The sequence below is a fragment of the Vicia villosa genome, unplaced genomic scaffold (assembly GCF_029867415.1).
Source record: "Vicia villosa cultivar HV-30 ecotype Madison, WI unplaced genomic scaffold, Vvil1.0 ctg.001981F_1_1, whole genome shotgun sequence".
Taxonomy (NCBI): domain Eukaryota; kingdom Viridiplantae; phylum Streptophyta; class Magnoliopsida; order Fabales; family Fabaceae; genus Vicia; species Vicia villosa.
The window spans coordinates 390,289-412,500 of record NW_026705799.1 but is presented as its reverse complement, the minus strand read 5'-3'; the positions used below and the strand labels follow the sequence as shown (position 1 = coordinate 412,500).

The 22,212-nt window shown below is 39.2% G+C and overlaps 1 long non-coding RNA gene across 1 annotated transcript; it reads right to left on the bottom strand.

Moving 5' to 3' along the window:
• Positions 1 to 21,357: 21,357 nt before the first annotated feature.
• Positions 21,358 to 21,956, bottom strand: LOC131637375 (uncharacterized). Its single transcript, XR_009294316.1, has 2 exons — positions 21,750 to 21,956; positions 21,358 to 21,610 (listed from the first exon to the last, which is right to left on the bottom strand). It is a non-coding gene; the product is annotated as an uncharacterized LOC131637375 (long non-coding RNA).
• Between the last annotated feature and the right edge of the window lie 256 nt (positions 21,957 to 22,212).

The following is a 22,212-nucleotide window of genomic DNA, read 5'->3' as shown; positions in this document are numbered from 1 at the left end:
TACCACAGGGAGGGAACGATGGCTGGACTGCCAAAATATGATAGTGCTCTGCGGACGATTGCAGCGTACGTACGTCGCATATATAGTCCACGTCCGTTTGACCATTCCCGGACACCGCAGAACACTAGCACATTTTGACCTTACGGCCATAGAACCCTCCGATTGTCGCCCCAGGGAGGGTACGATGGCTGGACTGCCAAAATCTCATTGTGCTCTGCGGACGATTGCAGCGTACGTACGTCGCATATATAGCCCACGTCCGTTTGACCACTCCCGGACACCGCAGAACACTAGCACATTTTAACCTTAAAGCCATAGAATCCTCCGATTGTCGCCCCAATAACAGTACGATGTCTGGGAGCCAAGTTCGGATAGCGTCTTCCCGACGATCGCGGCGTCCGTACGTTTGGTTCATCTAATCCCACGTCCGTTTGGCCCCTACCGGACAACGCAAAACGCTATCGTGTTCAGCCATTCTACTATTCTTGGTTGGAATGCCAAAATTCTAGTGGATGTTGCGGGACGACCACCCCCGTAACTTCTTTCCAGCGACGGGACCGTCCGCGGCAGCTCGCAGACACTCTGTGTGGCCAGCACGGTACCACAGCAAAATCCAACCAAATCTTGAATTTTGATCAAGAACGATCGATTCGTCGATGAAAAATTCCTCGATTTGATTTGATTTTGAGGGGAGCTGTGGTATTTCTCGTTGGGACACCCATGGGCGTGCCCCCGTCGCTGCTGCCTTGCCCAGGTCACACCTGCCAAGGTCCAGCCAACCCAGGTGAGGTCCTCCCCCTATATATGTTTGATTTGCACACCCAACGTTTGCATCAGAATGGTCCCTTTTTCCCTGCAGACATAAAATCCCACTTCCGCACAGTTTCTTGGCATTTCGATAAGGGCCGCCGCCATTTAATTTGAATTTTCCGCCATAGGAATGTCGTGTTCACCGTTCGGGGCCAAGGTACGGAGCCAGCAAACACAAACATCCGTGATACCACTCATACGCCCCCGCTTCGGCCAGATCCAACACCGCGGAACGTACCACCCCCCGCAATGCCAAGGCATGTAGGCAAATGGAAGCATCCAACGGCGCCGGTTCCGCCGCACTAGGCATGAAAAAACCAACGAGCCCACAAGCCCACGCGCGCGTCCTCGTCCTCGTCTAATGGGTTGTGCGGGAAAACTTCCCCCAAAACTCCATTCCGTCGACGGGACCGTCCGCGGCATGCCCCGGACCTTCCCGTGTGACTAGAACGATGCGACGACGGCATGCCCCGGACCTTCCCGTGTGACTAGAACGATGCCACGGTGGAATTCCAAAATTCCATGGGGTAATGCGGGAAAACTGCCCCACAAACTCCAATCCGTCGACGGGACCGTCCGCGGCATGCCCCGGGCCTTCCCGTGTGACTAGCACGGTACCACAGCAAAATCCTACCAAATCTTAAATTTTGATCAAGAACGATCGATTCGTCGATGAAAAATTCCTTGATTTGATTTGATTTTGAGGGGAGCTGTGGTATTTCTCGTTGGGACACCCATGGGCGTGCCCCCGTCGCTGCTGCCTTGCCCAGGTCACGCCTGCCAAGGTCCAGCCAACCCAGGTGAGGTCGTCCCCCTATATATGTTTGATTTGCACACCCAATGTTTGCATCAGAATGGTCCCTTTTTCCCTGCAGACATAAAATCCCCCTTCCGCACAGTTTCTTGGCATTTCGATAAGGGCCGCCGCCATTTAATTTGAATTTTCCGCCATAGGAATGCCGTGTTCACCGTTCGGGGCCAAGGCACGGAGCCAGCAAACACAAACATCCGCGATACCACTCACACGCCCCCGCTTCGACCAAATCCAACACCGTAGAACGTACCACCCCCCGCAATGCCAAGGCATGCAGGCATATGGAAGCATCCAACGGCGCCGGTTCCGCCGCACTAGGAATGAAAAAACCAACGAGCCCACAAGCCCACGCGCGCGTCCTCTTCCTCGTCTAATGGGTTGTGCGGGAAAACTTCCCCCAAAACTCCATTCCGTCGACGGGACCGTCTGCGGCATGCCCCGGACCTTCCCGTGTGACTAGAATGATGCGACGACGGCATGCCCCGGACCTTCCCGTGTGACTAGAACGATGCCACGGTGGAATTCCAAAATTCCATGGGGTAATGCAGGAAAACTGCTCCACAAACTCCAATTCATCGACGGGACCGTCTGCGGCATGCCCCGGGCCTTCCCGTGTGACTAGCACGGTACCACAGCAAAATCCTACCAAATCTTAAATTTTGATCAAGAACGATCGATTCGTCGATGAAAAATTCCTTGATTTGATTTGATTTTGAGGGGAGCTGTGGTATTTCTCGTTGGGACACCCATGGGCGTGCCCCCGTCGCTGCTGCCTTGCCCAGGTCACGCCTGCCAAGGTCCAGCCAACCCAGGTGAGGTCGTCCCCCTATATATGTTTGATTTGCACACCCAATGTTTGCATCAGAATGGTCCCTTTTTCCCTGCAGACATAAAATCCCCCTTCCGCACAGTTTCTTGGCATTTCGATAAGGGCCGCCGCCATTTAATTTGAATTTTCCGCCATAGGAATGCCGTGTTCACCGTTCGGGGCCAAGGCACGGAGCCAGCAAACACAAACATCCGCGATACCACTCACACGCCCCCGCTTCGACCAAATCCAACACCGTAGAACGTACCACCCCCCGCAATGCCAAGGCATGCAGGCATATGGAAGCATCCAACGGCGCCGGTTCCGCCGCACTAGGAATGAAAAAACCAACGAGCCCACAAGCCCACGCGCGCGTCCTCTTCCTCGTCTAATGGGTTGTGCGGGAAAACTTCCCCCAAAACTCCATTCCGTCGACGGGACCGTCTGCGGCATGCCCCGGACCTTCCCGTGTGACTAGAATGATGCGACGACGGCATGCCCCGGACCTTCCCGTGTGACTAGAACGATGCCACGGTGGAATTCCAAAATTCCATGGGGTAATGCAGGAAAACTGCTCCACAAACTCCAATTCATCGACGGGACCGTCTGCGGCATGCCCCGGGCCTTCCCGTGTGACTAGCACGGTACCACAGCAAAATCCTACCAAATCTTAAATTTTGATCAAGAACGATCGATTCGTCGATGAAAAATTCCTCGATTTGATTTGATTTTGAGGGGAGCTGTGGTATTTCTCGTTGGGACACCCATGGGCGTGCCCCCGTCGCTGCTGCCTTGCCCAGGTCACGCCTGCCAAGGTCCAGCCAACCCAGGTGAGGTCCTCCCCCTTTATATGTTTGATTTGCACACCCAACGTTTGCATCAGAATGGTCCCTTTTTCCCTGCAGACATAAAATCCCCCTTCCGCACAGTTTCTTGGCATTTCGATAAGGGCCGCCGCCATTTAATTTGAATTTTCCGCCATAGGAATGTCGTGTTCACCGTTCGGGGCCAAGGCACGGAGCCAGCAAACACAAACATCCGCGATACCACTCACACGCCCCCGCTTCGACCAGATCCAACACCGCAGAACGTACCACCCCCCGCAATGCCAAGGCATGCAGGAAAATGGAAGCATCCAACGGCGCCGGTTCCGCCGCACTAGGCATGAAAAAACCAACGAGCTCAAAAGCCCACGCGTGCGTCCTCGTCCTCGTCTAAAGGGTTGTGCGGGAATACTTCCCCCAAAACTCCATTCCGTCGACGGGACCGTCCGCGGCATGCCCCGGACCTTCCCGTGTGACTAGAACGATGCGACGACGGCATGCCCCGGACCTTCCCGTGTGACTAGAACGATGCCACGGTGGAATTCCAAAATTCCATGGGGTAATGCGGGAAAACTGCCCCACAAACTCCAATCCGTCGACGGGACCGTCCGCGGCATGCCCCGGGCCTTCCCGTGTGACTAGCACGGTACCACTGCAAAATCCTACCAAATCTTAAATTTTAATCAAGAACGATCGATTCGTCGATGAAAAATTCCTCGATTTGATTTGATTTTGAGGGGAGCTGTGGTATTTCTCGTTGGGACACCCATGGGCGTGCCCCCGTCGCTGCTGCCTTGCCCAGGTCACGCCTGCCAAGGTCTAGCCAACCCAGGTGAGGTCCTCCCCCTATATATGTTTGATTTGCACACCCAACGTTTGCATCAGAATGGTCCCTTTTTCCCTGCAGATATACTTATTTTTCCGGGCGTTACAACATCAAACATGTTCTAAATTCACTCACGATTCCAGATATGTAACCAACATAAATTTATATTAACTACATCTACTGAAATAACTAAAATACGTGAAGAACCCTAAAATTTAAAAATAAAATAAAATGACGATGCTGAGGAATAAATGCACGAGGATAGAGGGCTTTTAACCCTCTGATGATTGTGAACAGGTGTACATTGAGTTTTGACACAAATATTGCGTGAATTAAAGAACTCAAGTTTGAAAACTTACCTCTGAAAATGAAGCTCGATGGCTATGGTGGATGATCCTCAGAGGGAATGGATGATTGTAAAAGCTTCCTGAGATTTTGCTGAAGCTTTCTGAGCACTTACTTCACTTGGAAATCCTTTGAATTATCCTAATCGACCCTTCTTGCTTGAGCTTCAAGTAGACATGGGAGATGGTGATTCTGTACTTACAGATGAGCTGCGACCATCTAGAGAGCTTCACTACACCATAAGGAATGTTTCTGAATGCTTGGACTTGTTTGACACCCTCTGAATTGTTCTACAGACCTCCAACTGACTTAGCTCCAAGCTGAAAGTGATGAGGATGTTCTTGCACTTACAAAAGTGTTCCAGGTGCTTGGATCACTTCTAATGAACCTCCTTGAGATGTTTGAATACTTAGTTTCAAACGAAGAGCTCTGGTTTGAATAATCTGAGTCTTCTTGCCAAAGAACCTTTAAAAAACATAAGTATGAGAGAGAGAAGGAGAAAGCAAGAATTGGAGTTGCTTTGGTGTGAATTATATGGAGGAGAACACTTATATTTCTAGGCAAAGAGCTTTGTACAGATTGAAGAGAGTGAGCTTGCTTAGTGAGGTAGTTTTGGTTTCTTGGCCATGAAGAAATTTAAAGAATCTCAAAATGCAATGACGGCAATTTCGAGCAAGCTCCCTAGCCGTTGATATTTTCCGATCTTGGGGAACATTTCTGGTGAAGAAGAGATTATGATTGGCTTAGGAGAAGATTCCTTGATGATTCACCAATATTCCATTTTGTAATGATTACTTAATCACATGGCATTGAATCTTTGAATATTCTTCAGTATCTTTGCAATGATGCATTTGATACTCTCTTATCCCTTGTGATATTTCTGAAGTTCAGAAGTACCAATTGGTTAAGGCATTTGCGCGAATTGGCCAAAACCAAAGTTGGTCATGTCTTGAATTTTAACTTTATGGGCCTTTGATCAATCATAACTCCTAGCTCAAAATGAATTTGGAGAAGGTTGAACACAATTTGGAAATCCCTTGATATGTACTTCAATTCATTAGTTTGGAGTTTCCTCAAATTCACTTGGGAAAATTGTGTAAAATAAGCTTAAAGTTTGAAGAAAAACAGGTTAAAACACTTAGAACCCTGATTAGGGTTTCAGGGTTTCCCAGATGGGGGCCCTGATTTTAGTCCTTGATGGGCTCAAAACCCTAGTTTGGTGACCTGTGCAAACCTGAGTCCTGATGGTTGATGTCTGATCAACATAGGTGGATGAATGAATCATTTTGAGTCCTATGATTGTATTAGAGATCATTTTCTTATTGATTGAACCTTTGCCTGAGCTTCTTGTCCTTGGACACCCTCGACTGAGTATACCAAAATACTGCTTTTAATTCAATTAATGTTCCAAATTTCTACATTGTTTTATAATAATATTTTAGATAAATATGATATTATCTTAATGTACATTACTTAATTTTTCATCTCATATTGTGTGAAACTACTAATTTATTTTTCAAAACACTGATTTGTTGGCATGTGGACTAAGTTATTATTTTCATCTACCTACTAATAATATTGAAATGTAGGAAAAACTAATATATGAAAATACCAGTCTGGAGCCCACGCCAGCTACCGCTAACACAACCAAAATAAACCACTTTATTTCACTGCAGACATTACATACCAGCTGCAACATTTCAGATCAATTCAACAAAAAAACCTTCACTCTTAAGAACCTAACTTATAATTCAACTAACAGAAACTTCCTACAAGGGTGACACATGAATGGTCCTATACTTTCTGAAACACTCTGCAACACTGACCCTCCTCGGTGTCGCTATGCCGTTGTAGGAGTACGCTCAACAGAAACCATTATTTCGTCCACCGGTGGGTACCACATTACAAACTGGTGTTTGTCACCCACCATCATGAAGGATAGAAAAACACTTAGAAAGGGGGGATTGAATAATTGTGTCTTCAAAAACTTGTAAGATAAAAACAATGAACACAATTATTTTTATCCTGGTTCATTGTTAACAAAACTACTCCAGTCCACCCCCTTAAGTGATTTACCTCAATTGAGGATTTAATCCACCAGTCCAACTGATTATAATGGTTATCCACTTAGAGACCTTCTAAGTCTTCTAGAGTCTACAGATCACAACTTGATCACTCTAGGAACCTTTTACAAACAATGTAAAAATAATGTTTACAAGAGTAAGATTGCTTCTAATAAAGCTGTAATCACAACGGTGATATTTCTCTTAAGTTCTAAGCTTAACACTCACTAAATATTACAAGAGTTTGTGAGGTTGAAGATGAAGTACGTGAGATTTGATTTTGACAGCATTTTAGTATTATGCACAAGTGTTCTAATTTGCTTCTGATTAGAACTTCTATTTATAGGCGCTGAGAGGAAATGACCATTGGGAGAATTGAATGCTTTGCGTGAATAGTACAACTCTGCATTTAATGTTTCACACTTTTGTCAACTACCTTGAGCCTTGCTTTTCCTGCTTTTACTGACTTTGCCTTTTGTAGCTTCTAACGTTCTTTTTTTCAGTCAGAGATTAGACGTTTCAGCCTTTCATCTTGTACTTTCTTCTGGACTCAGATTTTGTGTATAACAACGTTTGAATATCAGAGTCAATAGCTTGGTGTGAAGCATCTTCTTGTCTTCTGATTTTGAAGAGCTTGAGTGTGATATCATCATAACTTCAGAGCTTGTTCTTCTGACTTTCATTCTTCTGATGCTTTTAGTTCATGTTCTGATTCTGCTTCGTCATCTTCTGACGTCTTGCCAAAGCATGTTCTGATGTAGCCCTCCAGAACCTTCTGAGTCAGTTGCTTCTGAGCGCTTATTTGTGCATACTCTTTATATATTTCCTGAAATGGAAAATGCAAAGGATTAGAGTACCACATTATCTTATAAAAAATTCATATATAATGTTATCATCAAAACACAGAATATTAATCAGAACAAATCTTGTTCTAACAATCTCCCCCTTTTTGATGATGACAAAAACATATATAATTGATATGAATTTGTATCCAGAATATCAGATGAACTAAGACAATTACATAAATATAGCAAAAGCATATAATCAGAGTGTGTGAATATGTCTCCCCTTGAAATTAATACTAGAAGAATTTATAAATAAAAGACTTCCCTTGAGTATTTTTCATTTCAGTTGAGACTTTCACGTAGAATAGAAGTTCAAAATATTCAGAGCTTTTCTTCAGAGCTTTCTTTGGACAGCTGGAGAGCTTTGAATTTCCCTTTGTAATCAATTGAATATGAGCATACTTGATTGTGTCAGAGCATTCTTAAAATGTATCAGAACATTCTTCTTGCTTCTGATCTTGAAGCTTCAGAGCACTAAGCTTGCTTCAATTCTCTAGGAGCATGCTTCTTCTTAGAATTGTTTTTCCCCATGTATTTGCTTCTCACTTTGAGCTTTTCCAGAATGTCATATTCATGTAAAAAACTATCAAAGATAGAAAACTTGCAAATAATGTTAGAAAATGTTGAGACTTAATCCCAGCAACTGATATTATAAACCAATTCAATTATCATATTTCTCCCCCTTTTTGTCATAACATCGAAAAGCATAAAGATTCAGATGAACAAAACATACAGAGTGAAGATAGAACAGATAATTTTTCATTGATTAATCATCAGAAGATAAGGGATACAAAAACAAATGCAATTCAAGCAGATGCAAAGAACAAACACAGACAATGACTGGCTGAGCCTAGAAGCTAAGACGGTCAGAAGGATCTTAATCTTGTGAAGGCAAGCCTCTACAACATTATGTTTTGATGAAGACAACTATCATGAGTATACATCAATAAAGGATGAGCAAAAAAATCAAATTAGCTATGGATCGAGATTGCAACTTTCATGGAGATTAGCTTTGTTTGATTGATCTTCATGTCATAATGGTACAAGCTAAATCCTTTTACATTGATATTCCTTAGTGCTCAAAAATCATATAAACTTTCATACATATGCATGCCCAAACTTATATATGCATGGCATAAGTTTTCAACCTTGAAAAACATGCATTTTCACCTTTTATGCTGAGGTAACCGGTTACTCTGGTTTCAGTAACCGGTTACTGAAACTATTCCCACTGGTTTTTGTATGGGTAACCGATTACCCTTGTTTCAGTAATCGGTTACTGTGTTGAAAATTTCAAAAAATATGATCGTTGGAGTGGGTAACCGATTACCCTGCTTTTGGTAACCGATTACCTGCTGAACCATTGCCTTATTTCACTTTGCTTCATGTTCAAACGTGAATATCTTTTCAAACCTTAAACATTGCATTGTTTGATCATTTTATACTCTTTCTAAAGGGTGTAAATACCTATATAAATACCATAAACTTCAGATTTAAATCTCACGTCTTTCATTACAATTTACCATCTTTTGATCATATATTTTCATCATATATTTTCATACAAGTGTTTCATACTTGAACTTTCATTGAAACTTTTTCTACACATTGTTAGAAAATCTTCTCATTCATACATAAACACTTGAGCACTATTATATCATTGTAAATTGTCTTGCTTGAAAGAGAAGATCAATCTTATAGATTGATATATGTTCATTAACATTTCTACTCAAATATATTCATTATTATTGACTTGCTATTCAGGATTGTTGAAAGCAAGGGTTATTGATTAGTGAGAGGATTGTTCTCATAATCAAGATAGTAAATCCAAGAGGATTGTTCTTGGTGGTTGAGATCTTGTTGTCCAGGATTGTTGGAAACAAGTTAGTGAAAAATCCAAGAGGATTGTTCTTGATGGTTTTGTTAGAAGATTGTAGGAGGAGTCTTGTGTAGGCTTGTACAAAGATCTAACAATAGTAAAATCTCTTTCGTGTTTGAAAGGGGACTGGAGTACTCTCGGATTGTGAGGGGAACCAATATATATCGTTGTGTTCTTTACTTTTTCGCAATTTACCGCTTTCATCACTATTATTAAGAAAAGAAAAGAACCATTCAAAAACCTTCAAACACTTAACTAGAAAAATAAGTACAAGTATTCTAAAAACCGGATAAATCTTTAAAAACCTAATTCACCCCCCCTCTTAGGCGCACTCTTAAACTTACAATTGGCACCAGAGCAGGTTATAGGTAACCTGTTCCTAAAAGATCCAGAATGGCTTCTGCAAATCAAAATCCAGTTTTTAGAGATGGTGGTAGTAACAACAAGCCTCCATTATTTTGTGGTGAATACTTTGACTTTTGGAAAATCCGAATGAAGGCTTACTTAGAAGCACAAGGAGAAGAAGTATGGGAAGCAGTCCAAAATGGTCCCTTTGTTCCTACAACTATTATCGATGGTGTTGAATCAACAAAGCTTAAAGTTTCATGGAACGATGATGATAGAAAGAAGGTTCTTGCTGACAAAAAGGCGGTCAATCTTCTTCAAGGTGCTCTTAGTATGGATGAATTTTTCCGAGTATCGGCATGTACAACCGCAAAGGAAATATGGGATACTCTTGTAGAAACTCATGAAGGTACCACCGAAGTTAAAAGATTAAGATTGAATACCTTAAGTCAAGAATACGAACTATTTAGAATGAAGCCTAGAGAAACTATTCTCGAATTGCAAAAACGATTCGTTCATTTGACAAATCACTTGAAGGCACTTGGTAAGACCCTCACTAGCGAAGAACTAAATCTAAAAGTGCTTAGATCTTTAACGAGAGAATGGCAACCGAAAGTAACGGCGATATCCGAGAAAAAGAACCTATCAAAGATGACTTCTGCAACCTTGTTCGGTAAACTTCAAGAATATGAAAGAGAACTCGGAAGACTTGAAACGCATGAAATTCAAATAAAAGATTCAAAAGATATTGCCTTGAAGACAAGAGTCAAGCATCATGATAGAAATCAAGAGGATGAATCCACTAGTGAAGAAGATAATGAGTTTATCAAAAAGTTTGAAAAATTTCTAAGAAAAGAAAAGAAAAAGGAGATCATTAAAGAGGAAGCACCAACAAGTAAGATTAAATGATTTGAATGTGGAGAAAGAGGACATGTAAAAGGTGAATGCCCTAAACTTGAAAAGAAGAACAAATACCTCAAGAAAAATAAGGATAAAAAATCAAAGAAAGCATATGTAGCATGGGATGAAAATGAAATAAGTTCATCTTCAGATGAAGAACATGTGAATCTTGCATTGGTAGCAACACACCATTCCGATAATGAAGACAATGAGGTTAGTAATGAAATTTCTCTTTATGATATTGATGCACAAGGTGCAATAGATGAACTATTAAAAGAATGCAAAATTCTCTATAAAACTATTTCATCTCAAAAGAAAATAATATCATCTTTAGAAGAAAAGTTTAAAATAATTGAAGAAGAACATAAGGATGAAAAAGAGAAAATTATTGATGTTCAAAAGGAGGATGTGTCATGCAAGAATTGTGAATCACTCTCTTTTCAAATCGTTCAACTAAAGAGAGTCCTTGAAAGGTATGAAAAAGGACAAATTGGGTTGGAAGGTGTCCTTGGGCAACAAAGATTCCCTAATGATAGAAGTGGTCTTGGATATGCAAAGTCTAACAAACCAAGTACTAGGAAAACTATCTTTCTGAAGGCAAGTGAACAATTCAACAAATTGGATAAAGCACAAAAGGTTCATCATGATCCTAAAAGGTTTCCTAAAAAGAAACCATATGTTCCTAGATATAAAAGTAATTTTGTTCCTACTTGTTTTTATTGTGGTATTGTTGGTCATACACCTAATGCTTGCTATGTAAGAAATTTCAGTGTGGCAAGTGGTCATTATGTGTGGGTTAAGAAAGGAACTAACTATGATGGACCCAAAGAACATTGGGTACCAAATAAAACTTAATTTATTTTGTAGGTTTGCTTGAGGACCACTTAAAATCTATGGTGTTTTTGATAAGTGGTGGTTCTAAGCATTTGATGGAAGACATAAACTAACTTTCAAATCTAGTTATAAAGTCCAAGGGTGATTTCACATATGGAGAATACCTTAAAGGAAGAATTCTTGGCATTGACAAAGTTGGATCACTTATTTTCATATCAATTGAAGATGTACTTTATGTTGAAAGACTAAAGCAAAATCTTCTAAGCAAAAGTCAACTTTGTGACAAAAGCTTCAAAATAATATTCACCAAAGATGAATGTTTGATGAAGTCACTCATGAGGTAAAACTCATAGGTATAGAATTAATTGTGTTCATATTTTATTTTATAATAATTTATCTTTTTCCCATCCTTTTTGATAATGACAAAGGGGGACAAGATATTTGTGTATATGTGTATGCTTGCTTGTCTCTAACATTTGCAGCCACAAAGAAGTAAAATTCTCTATAAATCAAGGGAGAGCTTTGATCAAGGGGGAGTTATCAAATTTAGGGCGAGCATTCACATAAGAACATTGAACTTCATATTTCAAAGGTTGTCATCATCAAAAAGGGGGAGAATGTGAAGGCAAGCCTCTACAACATTATGTTTTGATGAAGACAACTATCATGAGTATACATCAATAAAGGATGAGCAAAAAGATCAAATTAGCTATGGATCGAGATTGCAACTTTCATGGAGATTAGCTTTGTTTGATTGATCTTCATGTCATAATGGTACAAGCCAAATCCTTTTACATTGGTATTCCTTAGTGCTCAAAAATCATATAAACTTTCATACATATGCATGCCCAAACTTATATATGCATGGCATAAGTTTTCAACCTTGAAAAACATGCATTTTCACCTTTTATGCTGAGGTAACCGGTTACTCTGGTTTCAGTAACCGGTTACTGAAACTATTCCCACTGGTTTTTGTATGGGTAACCGATTACCCTTGTTTCAGTAATCGGTTACTGTGTTGAAAATTTCAAAAAATATGATCGTTGGAGTGGGTAACTGATTACCCTGCTTTTGGTAACCGATTACCTGCTGAACCATTGCCTTATTTCACTTTGCTTCATGTTCAAACGTGAATATCTTTTCAAACCTTAAACATTGCATTGTTTGATCATTTTATACTCTTTCTAAAGGGTGTAAATACCTATATAAATACCATAAACTTCATATTTAAATCTCACCTCTTTCATTACAATTTACCATGTTTTGATCATATATTTTCATCATATATTTTCATACAAGTGTTTCATACTTGAACTTTCATTGAAACTTTTTCTACACATTGTTAGAAAAGTTTCTCATTCATACATAAACACTTGAGCACTATTATATCATTGTAAATTGTCTTGCTTGAAAGAGAAGATCAATCTTATAGATTGATATATGTTCATTAACATTTCTACTCAAATATATTCATTATTATTGACTTGCTATTCAGGATTGTTGAAAGCAAGGGTTATTGATTAGTGAGAGGATTGTTCTCATAATCAAGATAGTAAATCCAAGAGGATTGTTCTTGGTGGTTGAGATCTTGTTGTCCAGGATTGTTGGAAACAAGTTAGTGAAAAATCCAAGAGGATTGTTCTTGATGGTTTTGTTAGAAGATTGTAGGAGGAGTCTTGTGTAGGCTTGTACAAAGATCTAACAATAGTAAAATCTTTTTCGTGTTTGAAAGGGGACTGGAGTACTCTCGGATTGTGAGGGGAACCAATATATATCGTTGTGTTCTTTACTTTTTCGCAATTTACCGCTTTCATCACTATTATCAAGAAAAGAAAAGAACCATTCAAAAACCTTCAAACACTTAACTAGAAAAATAAGTACAAGTATTCTAAAAACCGGATAAATCTTTAAAAACCTAATTCACCCCCCCTCTTAGGCGCACTCTTAAACTTACAAATCTCAGCAGTGTCTTCAACTTGCTTCCTTGTAGCTTCCTTCTGATCCTGCATGAAGGATCTGAACTCAGCATTTGTATCCTCTTGCTTGTCCAGACGAAGAGCTAAGTTAGCTTGATTCTGTTGGATCTCTTTCAGCACAAAAGCAGAGGGACCAGCAGAAGCAGCATCAAAGCTGTTGTTCATAGCAGGAGGATTTTTTGCAGCATCAACTTCAATCATAAGAACATCTCCTTGATTTTCCTCAACAGGAACTTCTATAGAAGGATGTCCTAAGCCTACAAGAATTGCAGCTATGTTATCTGGTGTTGGAGACACAGGTTCTCGAGGGTATTCAACTTCTGGATATACCATATTTGGTGCTTTATCAGAGGGATGCTCCCTAAGCCAGTTTAATAAGAACTGAAAATATCTAGTCAGAACCTTGTATGGATGTGGCTCCCATACAACGATTGCCAGAGTATTGTCTTCTTCTGCAAGCTCATCTACAAACTCCCTCTCTTCAAGAGGCTTCCAACTTGTAATGGGATGGTAGTACCTTCCATCGTTATACTCCAGACGGAATCTAGAAGGTCCAGGAGCAACAACTAGACATTCTTTCTGAAGATTCAGAAACTCAGATTGAATCTCCCTTCTGAAAGGTTCTCCAGATCTTGCCTACACCAACATGATCCAATTTGGCATCATGTGCAACCTTCAGAGCATCTAAACTTGTTCTGACCTTAAGAGTTAATAGTTCAGCAAGTGTATCAACAGAAGGTCTAGGAGGTGATGATCTTGGAGGAGAGTTAGATATTTGGAGATGGAGAGAAGAGATTGGCTTATCTGGGTAAGATAGGGCATAAGATTGGGGGACTCTATCCAGAACAAATAATGTTGTTTTAGAAGAGGGTGTTTGAAAGGGTGGTTGAGAGGATTCAACTTCATGATCTGAGTCTAAAATCACAACAGCAAGAGTTGGCTTAGGTTTACGGGGATATAGATTCATGAGGTGAGTGAAAGAATCAGAATTAGAGGGTTCAGGAGATGAAGGTGAGAAAGGGCAGAGCTCAGCAGTGTCTATGAGGGTGAAATTGAGGTGAGGAGGAGGTTGAGAAGTGGAGATATTAGCATGAGGATGAATGATGGTGTTAAGAGGTGTGGCTTCAAAGATAGGTTCAGAAGCTTGGGTTACAGAATCAAGAATAGGCATAGTGCCTTTAAACTTCGGTGAAGGAGGGGATGTGAGAACTTTAGTGGTTGGAGGTGGTTTAGCAGGGGCTTTTTCTGGTTGAGGTTATGGGTTTGTTTCTATTGATACATTCTTTGAAGTAAAAACAAAATCAGAATCAAGTTCAGAAATAACAATACCTGGACCTCGTTGCTTCTTCTTTGCAGGTGCTTCTCCAACTGACTTTCTCTTCTTATGTATCACCATCTTCTGTTTTCCTTTTAACTTTTCCTTCTCCCTTTCTTTTTCAACTTCATTCTTTTTCAAATTATTTTCTTCTTCTTGCTTTTCTTCCTCTTTCTTCCTCTTCTTATCTTTCTTCTTTTTCTTTCTCTTCTCTTCTTCTTTCTTATCATCCTTCTTATGTTTCTTCTTTTCAGCTTCTCTTTCTTCCTTCTGTTTCTTCTTCTCATCTTCCTTTTGTTCTTCACTGATTGTAGGAAGATCTAATTTTCTCTTTGTTCTTCTTTCTTTTTCTGCCTCCACTTCTGGACCTTGAGTATTAGCAGTATCAAGTTTCTGGTTGCTTATCCAAACAGGATCACACTCATAACCAGCTTCCTTGTGCATGGCAAGATATCTAAAAATAACTTCTGGTTGTTCATTCCTGAAGAACAACTCAAAGTCAGCCAAAAAAGGACCTCTTCTGGTTCTAACTTCTGGGTTTGCTTGAGGAGTATAATCAATTGACTTGATTATGCCCATCTTCTTCAGAGTATGAGCATTCAGAGTACTTCCAATAATAGTGTAAGGATTGTTGATTATTCCAGCATTCTCCATATTTTCAACAATCTTAGTTTGGACCAGAAGATTTGTCAGAGTTCTTCTAAAAGGAATAACATTCCTTTTCTTGTTTGGATGCTGCAGCCTGACTTCGTCTCTTGAATCATTCACAGCATGCCACAAGTGATTGAAAATGGTGTAGGGAAGATCCACCTTGATTTGATTACCAATACAATACATAATGTATTGTTGATCCTTATTGGCGAAGTTTGATGAACTTGTTGATTTTCTGTGGTAGAAACAACCTAGAAGAATCTTCGTCCATACCTTGTAGACGGTTTTCATATCCTTAACTTCTTTAGATTTCTTTCTATTCTGAAAGATCTCAGCATACACAACATCCCAATCAGTTCTTCGAGTTTCTTCAGTAACACCTTTAACATTCATCAACCCAAACAACTTTCTTATGAGGGGCTCTAAGAGTTCACCATGAACTACGGAGAGAATTGCTTTAGGCATAACAGTTGCAAGCACCTAGAATTCTTTCACAAGGTCTGGATAGATGATCGGAAAAATAGCAAGTGTACTATTTTCACCGATGTAGTAATAATGGGTTTTACCCCAAGTATCGATCACGAGGATTGCGTAGGAAAGATAAATTATTGTAAACAGTCAATTAAACAAAAGAGCATATGGGGTTTTTATATTGGAATAATAAAATTCAAATAAATAAGCTGAAAGTAAAATAGCTTTTGTGTATAAATTTAGAGTAATGCCAAGGTAAGTGTATGATCAGCCTTCTAATGACTCTGTAATAAGATCTCTTTAACAAGTTCATATGATGCAACTATTTGTTCTTAAGGGTGTTTTCCTAAGTCCTTAGTGAAAACCTTTTGGTTTGCAATCCTAATGCCTAAGTCCTTAGAAAAAAAGGTTTGTGAACCAAAGATGTAAATAATCAAGAATTTTTCAAATAACCTTACGGTATCCCTAGGCCTAGGTGATAACAATAAGATTTAATTGTTTAAAAACCTTAACAACCGTAGTCCTACAGATTGTTAACCGTGGTTCAATCTTGTTTTGCCGACAAAGAAAGCAATAAAAACATTAAACAATTAAATTGCAAAATATGAAAGCTTGATTAAAGAACAACGATATTCAGAGTCATTACAATGCAAATCAGGGACACCCCCCTGGCATTGGGGGGTTTAGCCTCTCATAATATTCAAGAAACCAAAATCAGAAAGTTTAGACATTTACAAAAGAGTAGGAGAACTCTGATCTTCAATGGTTTCCACCGTTGAATCTCTTCGTCTTCCACAACCTTGATGAAGCTATCTTTCTCTGCTCTGGAATTCTATCGTACGTTCAAAAAGTGTCTTCCCCTTGTCTCTCAAGCCTGTTTTAATCCCTCTAGGTTTTTAGATTTCAGCCACAATGCCCAAACTGCCCCCGGACTTTAAAAATTGGAAAAACCACAAATTTAGAAATCCTGCCCGCACCGCTGACACGGCCGTGTCCCTTGACACGGGCAGACCGTGTCCGCTTCTGGTCTGGGAGATAAATTCTTCTTGAGGCCTGACACGGCCGTGTCAGGTGACACGGTCAGACCGTGTCCGCCTCTGCCCATATGCTTTTTCCTTGCTTTTTGCTTCTTTCTTCACACCTTTTGGCCACGCGATCTTCCATCAATCTGAAGCTAACCTGAATCCATTACCAAACGAGATCAAAAGCACCTAATTGACAATGAAAACGACATAAAAATACATTGCTCATAGAATAACTAGAATTAGATGAATTAAAGAAAAACACTTAAAAACAACCACAAAGTGTTACCCAGTATGGTGATCTTATGCCGAATGTATGACGAAATTAGGTAGAAATGTTGACCGTTCAATAGACTGGACCACACAGATTATAGAACAGAGGTCCCCAACCTTGAAACACCATATTATCTGTAAGATGAACATCATGTTTCTCCAGATTTTCAAAATCTACCATTAACTCGCAGATAACTTCCAACTGATCCAATGGAAACGAACAAGTTATCTGGGGAACAAGTTGTTGCTCTTGATCTTGTTCTTGTTGATGTTGTTGCTGAGAAGACGAACCAACATTCTGAGTTGAAGGGGAAGCCATTGAAGCACTTCTGAGACTTTTGGGTTTCTTTTTAGGGTTTGAGAAGAGAGAGAACAAGTTACAGAAATGCATAAAATAGGAGGATGATGAATGAGTGAAAAGAGTAACAAAGATTATGAGAGATGTTTAAATAGACACGGATTTGAAACAATATGCAATTAAATTTAAAGAATGAACAGTTACGAATGCAGAGAAACAAATGCATTTAATGTTGAGTGACGTTAGGAGAGAAACGTGATATTTGAAATGATTTGCACACTTACCTAGGGCGGTGTCTCATCAATTGCACGCATGCTTGTCCCTTCAGAATGAACACGTGTTCATCATCTGGAATAGCTGGTGACAGCTGTTTTGCTTTAAAAGAAATTCTGAATCAACTTAGACATATGAAGCGTTAGCAATAACAGAATCAGAATATCTAATTGAACACAAATTTCAGAACTTGTGATAAGAAAATATAAAACCATTTCAAATCTAATCCATAAATCATATCTTCTCATCCTTTCATTCTAGGCATAAATCCATACAGATGTTCTTCAGATTGAACATAAATCTATCTTCAGCAAGGGGTTTTGTTAAGATATCAGCCCACCGATGTTGTGTATCCACAAAGTTTAAAGAAAGAACACCCTTCTGGACATAGTCCCTAATGAAGTGATGTTTGATCTCAATATGTTTAGCTTTGGAATGTAAGATAGGATTCATAGATAAACAAATAGAAGAAGTATTATCATAGAAGATAGGAATGTTACTCTCATATATCTGATAATCTTCTAGTTGACTCTTCATCCAGAGCATTTGTGTACTACATCCAGCAACAACAACATATTATGCTTTTGTTGTAGAGAGGGAAATTGTGGCTTGCTTCTTGCTGTACCAAGAGATCATATGACTTCCAAGAAGCTGACAGCCTCCAGAAGTGCTTTTCCTTTCAACTCTATCTCCAGCGTAATCAGCATCACAAAATCCTACTAGGTTGTAATCTTCAGATCTTCTGTAGACTAAACCAATATTAGTAGTACCTTTCAGATACCTCTGAGTTCTCTTAACAACTGTTAAGTGAGATTCTCTAGGATCTTATTAGAATCTAGCACACAGGCATACACTGAATAGAATATCAATTCTAGAAGCAGTAAGATATAGAAGAGATCCAATCATACCTCTGTAGAGCTTCTGATCTACCTTCTTACTTACCTCATCCTTACCTAAAATACATGTTGGATGCATAGGAGTCTTTGCTTCTTTGCTTTCTGAAAGATTAAACTTCTTCAGAAGTTCTTTTACATACTTGGTCTGATGAACATAAGTTCCTTTCGAAGTTTGATTGATATGGATCCCAAGGAATTACTTTAGTTCTCCCATCATGCTCATTTCAAACTCAGCCTGCATAGATTTAGCAAACTCCTTTCCAAGTGTAGCATAAGATGTTCCAAACATGATATCATCAACATAAATTTGGCAAATTAAAATATCCTTTTTAAAGGTTTTACAGAAGAGAGTTGTATCCACTTGTCCTCTAGTGAAACCATTGTCTAGAAGGAAAGAACTTAATCTTTCATACCAAGCTCTGGGAGCTTGCTTCAGGTCATATAATGATTTCTTTAATTTGAAAACATGTTTTGGAGACTTAGAGTCTTCAAAACCAGGAGGTTGGTGGACATATACTTCCTCATCTATATAACCATTTAAGAAGGCACTCTTAACATCCATTTGATATAGACTGATGTTATGCTGAGTGGAAAAAGAAATTAGAAGACGAATAGATTCTAACTTGGCCACTAGTGCAAAGGTTTCTGTATAGTCAATGCCTTCTTGCTGACTATAGCCCTGAGCAAAAAGTCTGGCTTAGTTTCTTACAACTTCTCCTTTTTCACTTAGCTTGTTTCTGAAGACCCACTTAGTTCCAATGATGTTAAATCCTTTTGGTCTTGGAACTAGATCCCAAACATCATTCCTTGTAAAATGATTAAGTTCTTCTTGCATGGCAATTATCTAGTCAGCATCCTCCAGAGCTTGATCAACAGAAGTTGGCTCAATCAAAGACACTAGACCAAATTGACATTCTGCATTGTTCTTAAGGAATGCTCTTGTTCTTATAGGATCATCTTTCTTTCCAATTATAACATCTTCTAGATGAGCAGAGTTAAGTCTAGAAGATCTTCTGGGTGTTGGCTCTTCAGATATTCTGAGATTCTCCAAAGAAGCAGCAACTTGATCTTCTGAAACTTTGCTTCTGGGTTCTTCATGATATGAGTTAGAGATTTCAATATCTGCAAAATTCTCAAACTGCTTTGGCTTTTCAAGACCAAGCTTATCATCAAATCTGATATTGATTGATTTTTCCACTACAAGAGTTTCAGTATTGTATACTCTGTAGCCTTTTAAGCATTCAGAATATACAAGTAGGAAACAATTCTGAGCTTTAGATTCAAACTTATGCAGATGATCTTTAGTGTTCAGAATATAGCATACACATCCAAATGGACGGAAATAAGAAATGTTGGGCTTTATGTTCTTCCACAATTCATAAGGAGTCTTATTTAGAATAGGTCTTATAGAGATTCTATTCTGAATATAACACGTTGTCTTAATTGCTTCTGCCCAGAAATGCTTAGCCATATTGGTTTCATTGATCATGGTTCTGGCCATTTCTTGTAGAGTCCTATTATTTCGTTCTACAACTCCATTGTGCCGTGGAGTTCTAGGGCAAGAAAAATCATGTGCAATACCATTTTCTTTGAAAAAAATCTCAAAGAATCTTTTCTCAAATTCGCCACTATGATCACTTCTGACCTTTATGATTTTACACTCTTTCTAAGATTGAATCTGATTGCAGAAGTCAAAGAACACTGAATGAGACTCATCCTTGTGTTTCAAGAACTTTACCCATGTCCAACGGCTATAATCATATACGATGACTAATCCATACTTCTTCCCTCTGACAAATGTTGTTTTGACTGGGCCAAACAGATCAATGTGCAGAAGTTCTAGCGGCCGAGAGGAAGAAACAACATTCTTTGACTTGAATGCAGGTTTGGAGAACTTCCCCCTCTTACCAGATTTAGTTTGTTAATCTGAGAAATCTTTCTCAAACTAGAATGGCCTAATCTTCTGTGCCAGACCCATTGCTCTTCGCTAACAGACATAAGACAAGTTACCTTCTGATTCTTAAGATCTTGAGGATCAATCGTGTAAATGTTGTTATTTTTCTTGCTTGTAAATAGGATTGAGCCATCCTTCTGACTTACAGCTTTGCAAGACTTTTGATTGAAGATTATGTCATAACCATTGTCACTTAATTGACTTATGGACAATAAGTTATGAGCTAGTCCTTGTTGCACCCCAAAATTTGCCCATATAATTTTATTTCTAACCGGCTATTGCTTTAGGATCATTCACATATTAGGCCATTAGTAAAAATCATACATTCATCAATAATTTGAAAACGAGATCAAGGATCTTGGATGTAAAGGATTTTATTTAGAGACTAAGGGTTTAAGCTCACAAAAGAGTAATTTGATTAGTTGGATTTCCTCGCATACAAGAAATCGTGGTTTAGGCATTATTCAAGGTTATCATTATCTAAGGATTCAAAGTATGTTTTTATTCAAAGATGTCAAGCAGTTCTTATATCTTTAGTCCGTGGGGTGATTATCTCAAGTTCAAGGGTGAAACTTAAAGCTCATTTATCCAAGATTTATTCATGTTGCAAGAAGGGAAATCAAAGAGAAAATAATTACACAAAAAGCCCAAGTACATTTCAAAGAGTCCAAGATCCATTACGAAAAAGCCAAACTCATAAATATATATATTCCTCATTGGTTGACTTTCTAGTCATAGTTGACTTTTATGGTCAACTGTTGACTTCTGGTCAACATTCGACCATTGACCCTAAAAATGACTTTGTCCTTGGACTCAGTTTGACAACTTAAATTTATTTCTTTCATTCTTTCCAATTTTTCAAACCATATCCACCCATTCCACATTCATGTAGCTATGCACTACTAAAGGGGATAGCATAATTTCAAACTTGCAGTGGCAGCCACAAAACCAGTCATTGGGGTCCGTAAGAATCAGTTTATACAATTCAGAATTCTTTAAAACAGCCAACAAAAAAAAACATATATCATGTCATGTACATCCATTTCAAAGTCCAAAAGAAAATACACAAGTTTGCACTAAACATCAATATTCCTAATCTCCATTCCAAGTTCATCCTAAGTTTATTCCTAAATCTCCATGCTTCATTTATTCTTCAAGCCTCCACAATACTCACTGCACCAAATAGGATTCCTGCAACAATATCAAAATGCAGCACCATTGGTCAAGTCAACAAGAAGAAATAAATTCAGCCATACTTTTTATCAATCCAAAGAGGAAAAATCATAACATATGTAGACTCAAGAGCAATGTGCAGTTCACAAATTCTTACCTAGGCAAGAAGCATTTCGAATCCGATTCAAATACATTTACAAGCTTCACAATCATCAAGCTAACTATCACAATTCAGCATCATACAACCATTGTAGGACCTCCGTTCATGCTATATACTTGCAAGCCGACACAGTGATACGTCATTAACAGCATAACCCGTGCATTCACCAAAATACCGCCTCCACATATATCAAGCCAAGACATCCTGCAACATTCATTGTACATAACTTAAACCAGGATTTCATCACATTCTTTTAACCAATTAACCATACATACATTTAAACCAAACCGTTAACAGTTCTAACTAAACACCAAAAATCAGTTACACTATCTAACAGAATCCAATAACCAACCATAACAGAAACTTTTAACCAAACATAACTGCCTAACAGAATTTTGTTTCTAACCTCACTTACCAACTTATCTCCCAAACAGATTCAAGTTACCAACACACTTCTAAT